The following is a 5,477-nucleotide window of genomic DNA, read 5'->3' on the forward strand; positions in this document are numbered from 1 at the left end:
AAATGAGAGCTTGGAGAGACAGAAAACTGAGGAAGAGTTTCTTCATTTTTAAGTTCATAAAGTAGCCCGTAGGCTGGGGAGGTAACTCAGCTGGCTGTCTAGCAGGAAGGCAGCTCTGTACTCCACCCCCGGCCAGGGCGGCGGCACACACTGTGATCCCAATACTGGGAATACACTTGCGGGAACATCCGACGCTAAGGATCATTCTTGGATAGCATTGAACTCAAGGCCAGTCTGGGATGGATGAGATTGTACCTCTGCATAAATTAGGTAAAAACTAAAGAAACAGGGACTAGGAGTGCAGTTCAGGGGCAGAGCATTTTTCTAAGATGTATAAGACCCTGTGATCCATCCCTTGGACCACCACCAAAAAGAAAAGAGAGAAAGAATGTTTGTGTGCACGAGTGTATGTGTGTGTGTGTGTGTGTGTGTGTGTGTGTGTGTGAGAGAGAGAGAGAGAGAGAGAGAGAGAGAGAGAGAGAGAAAGAGAGAGAGAGAGAGAAACAATAAAGATATGGTTGCTGGCGGCAGTGATGCATGCCTTTACTCCCAGCACTTGGGAGGCTGAAATAGGCTACACAGAGAAACCCTGTTTTAAAAAACAACAATAATAAAGACATGGCATAAGTTTTCTACAAGGCATGGGGATTTGGCATTGCAGTAACAAACCTATTGCCATCAAAAGCTTTCTCCCCAGAGCTTTTGAACTACAACTGCCTGGCATTTAAATGGATACTCAAGAGACAAACTCAAGTCCACATGGCAAGTATTTTACCCACTGAGTTATCTTCACAGGCCCAGAAAGAAGCAGAAGAACATGACTCCTATGTTTGAGTTTCTTGTAACCCTTCTTTTCAGGCAGTATGGTTGAGTTGGGTCCTGTATGCAGCTGAGTTTGTCTGGTCCTGAGTTAAACTACAAGGTACGATTCTCCACTTGCCACCTTCCTAAAATGCTTTGTTAAAAGTCATCAGTGAGTGGGTAAAATCACTCAACACTCTGAAAACTCTAATTCTGAATAATGATACTGAATTACTTGAAGGACTCAAGTGAATTAAAGTCTGGCTTATAAAATTTCTTTTGAGATCTGTAAGTTTGTATTTTATGGCACTTCTGGAATAACACACAAAGTCTCACAAATTTCCAAGGAGAGTATTATTTGGACCTGTTTTAACAAATAGATAAAACTCATTTTAATTAGCCCATCATTCATGTGCAAATAAATTCTGTTAGAGGACTTCAAGATTCCTTAAAAAGGGCTTCCACAATAAGGCTAGTAGTTCCTTGATATTTTGTTTTGTTTTTTTCCTTCCCAACAATTTATAAAGCACATGCTTTCTTCAGAGAAAGTACAGTGGTTGCAATCTTGCCATGCTAGCTAGCATCATCCCAGCTTCTTAGGTATCACATTTATGTAGTGATAGATCATTACAGTCCTCATCATTTTATTACTCAAGAGTGGTAATTGTGCCAGGCATTTAAAACCTTATGGCAAAGGAAAAAAAAAAAAGCCCACACGACAGTTCCCTTTGGTTTCATTTGAGCTATTTCTACGACATTTATTTTAACACTAACCAGGATGTGGGGTTTGTGTTGATTTACTGATGAATATTTATCTGTATCTTTGGGAGGTAGTGTAGACAGTGTAAGAATCAAAAAAGGCCTTTGAAAATGATGTTGAGAACAAACGGCAGCCCACTAAGGTGACGGGTTGTAGGAGTAGGCCACCCAGCAGGGTCAGGCTGGATTAGCCCCCAGAAAATGTGGGACTATGAAGAATGTCATAAGCCACTCAACCATCAAATGGTTTCTTGTGCTTCATCTTTCTCTCTCTCAGGTCTAAATGAGCAATTTCTACAGTGTTTACACAACACTTTCTACTTGAATTATGTTCACCTGTGTGAGTATGTGAATATGTTCACCAGTGTGAATGACACAGATTTCAGTCTTCTAACAGAGTACTGTATAAATATCAATAAAAATCTTTCGTTGATACTATTATCTTGATGTGTGACCCACGTTGGCCTGGAGCTCTATGTCTTTCAGGCTGGAGTAGGACTCTAATCCTCCTACCTCAGCTTCTCAAGAGCTGGGATTACAGGCACACATCATTTCAGTGGCCTGTTGATATGAGTGTTTAATAAGTAACTCCTAAGACCTTTGTTGATGGGTCCTCAGTTAAAAGGGATACAATTATGTTTTGATTTTGTCTTTTCCTGGTTTGCTACTTTTTTAATTTTTATTTTTATTTAATTTTTATTTTTTAGATCCTGGTGGCCTGCTTGAGCTGTTAGACACACACACTCTCTCTCTGTCAGGCACTGCTGATCAGTTCCATGCAGACTAGAAAGGGTGATCTACATAGTTTATTCTTGCTGGAGGGCAGACAAAATAAGGAATGTACTCTGGCTTCATTACTTTTTTCTTCCTTTCAGTAAACGCTGTACATAAACTCCACTTCTCCTTTTTTCCATGAATACAGGCAGTAGATCATTTAAAGTTTTTCCATACAGCAATTCATCAACACTGTGCTGTGACTCCAGTCAATCAATCAATCAATCAATCAATCAATCAATGCTGGAGTCTTGGTGATCTCAACTTTTCTCCTCTCAATGGCAGTCAACTAGTTATACATCCAATCCAACACTGATTAGTGTCCTGTTGCTAGTTATCAGAGGGCTAAACAGTTCAGTTGGATGTAATGTAGCTAGTTGGACAACTCAAAGTAAGAAGGTTTAAAATATTTACAGTTGTTATCAGGCTCAAAGAAAACATTATAAGATGATGTTGAAAGCAAGAAGATGGTTTACACCTAATGAAAAATTCATAGCTCGAAGAAAGATGGTTTCTCCTGTCCATAAGCTCCCAGGAACTTACACATTCTGAGGAAAGAATGACAGATAATATTCCAATAGGTAAAACAGTGTTATCTGTTGTTTCTCCTTCTGGGAAATATGTGAGAGACTAAATGATGATGATGAGACACTGAATGATGAATGAATGAATGAAAAGATGAAATCAACTGATCTAATTCAAAGAAGCAGGAATGTGTGTTAGCCAAGTGGAGAAGCCTGGAGACACAGGGCTGGTCTCACCTTCCCCAAACCCTCTGTTCCACTCCAGAAATATTTGCTGCAGTTGGACGTGAGGTGTGCTGGATTGAAAAGGGCACCTGTATGCTTTGTCTCAGCTGAGCAACTCCAAGACCCTGCCAGTCTTTTCTGCTCTTTGCACTTCACTTGCTGCTGCTGACAGCAAGGCAGATGCCCTCTGACCTTCATACTATCTGTTCTTCACCAGAAATTTTTTCTTTCCTTTTTTTTTTTGAGTGAAGAAATGATGAGTTCTTCAGTAAATAATGTATGTCACTATTGCTGCTCAAGAGGATAGATGAGATAGGGCTGGTGAGATGGTTCAGCAGGTAAAGATACTTTTTATTAAGGTAAATGACCTGAGTTTAATTCCCAGGATTAAACTCTTAAGAGTTGTCCCCTGGAACACTCTTCCATTGCTGAGTGCAAACTTGTACAACCACTTTGGAAATTAATTTGGCTGTTTCTCAGAAAACTGGGAATAGTTCTACCTCAAGACACAACTGTACCACTCCTGGGCATATACCCAAAAGATGTTCCTCCACACCACAAGGACATTTGCTCAACTATGTTCATAGCAGCTTTATTCATAGCCAGCAACTGGAAACAACCTAGACGTCCCTCAACCAATTAATGGATAAAGAAAATGTGGTACATTTACACAATGGACTACTATTCAGCTATTAAAAACTAGGATGCCATGAAATTTGCCGGCAAATGGATAGAACTAGTGTCCTGAGTGAGGTAACCCAGACCCAGAAAGACAAGCGTGGTACTCACTTATAAGTGGGTATTAGCCATAAAGTACAGGATAACCATATAACAATTTACAGGTCCAAAGAAGCTAAGTAACAAGGAAGGCCCGAGGGGGGATACCCGAATCTCACTGAGAAGGGGAAATAGAATACACTGGGGATGGATGGAGGGAGAGGGTTGGGGGTGGGGTGAGCAGGAGGGATCAAGTGATAAGAGGATGGAGGGAGAGAATATGAGTAGAGAGAATGGGAATGGGTGGAGGGAGGCATCTCTGGGAAAAGCTAGAAACCTAATACAATGAAAACTCCCAGGAATCCGAGTGTGACCTTGGCTAAGACTCCTAGCAATGGGAGATATGAAACCTGAAGCAGCCATGTCCTATAACCAGAAAAGACTTCCAATGGAAGGACTGGACACCAACCCAGCCACAAAACCTTCAACCCACAATTTGGCCTGCTTACAAGATGTGCAAGGGTAAAGATGGAACAGAAATTGAGGGAATGGCCAACTAATGACTGGCCCAACCTGAGACCCATGCAATGAGAGGGAACCCATCCCTGACACTGTTAGTGATATCCTGCTATGCTTGCAGACAGGAGCCTAGCATGACTTCCAAGAGCCTTCATCCAGCAACTGATGGAAACATGCAGAGACCCACAGTCAAACAGTGGACAGAGCTTGTGGAAGAGGGACAAGGGTTGAGGGAGCGGGAAGGATCAAAGACACCAAAAGAAAACCTACAGAATCAACTAAGCTGGGCCCATAGGAGCTCACAGGGACTGAACCGCCAAACAGTGAGCATGCATTATGCGGAACCAGGGAATGGGGAGAAGAGAGGTTCCTCTGTTATGAAGAATTTGTCCTTTCTTATTCCCCCATTGATCATTTTGTTTCACACATACAGACATGCAGCCTATCTAGAGGGCCAATTAAATCTTTTAAAAAACTTATCTGGGCATTATGGGTAGGTATATGACCCTGAGAGGTGGCCCTGGATTGTCTAAGAAAGTAGGCTGAGCAAGCCAGTCGGCAGCACCCTTCCAGTCTCCTGCCTTGAGTTCCTTTCCCTAATGTCCCCCATGATGAACTCTAAGCTGTAGTTGAAATAATCCATGTGCCCCGAAAGTTGCTTTTGCTCATGGTCTTTATCACAGCAACAGAAAGTCAGTTTTACAGCAACACACTTCAGAAGCCGGAGTGGAAAGTTTGTGAAGTAAGGCCTCCCACCCCATCCAAAAACTCTAGGAACATAGTCTTATTCTTATTTTAAATTTTGTGTATGTGAATGTTTGAGTGGGGCATATATGTGGGTGTGTGTATTTGAGTATGCAGAGGCCAGAACAAGATTTCAGGCTCCTTCCTCTTAACACCCTTAACCCAAGTGCCTGGAGACAGGGTCTCCCACTAAACTAGAGGCTTGCTGTTTTGGCTAGCTTGACTGTCCATTCAGCTCTTAGGTCCTGTCTGTCTCCGCCCCAGTGTTGGAGCTGCAAGCATGCATAGTCACGCTTGGTCTATTCTTTCTATCTTTCTTTCCTTCTAATTGTGAGTGCTGAGGATTTTGAAACTGCCTATGCATCTCTGTGTGTGTGTGTGTGTGTGTGTGTGTGTGTGTGTGTGTGTGTGTGT

The sequence above is a fragment of the Psammomys obesus genome, unplaced genomic scaffold, assembly GCF_907164565.1.
Source record: "Psammomys obesus unplaced genomic scaffold, mPsaObe1.curated_primary_1811, whole genome shotgun sequence".
Taxonomy (NCBI): Eukaryota; Metazoa; Chordata; class Mammalia; order Rodentia; family Muridae; genus Psammomys; species Psammomys obesus.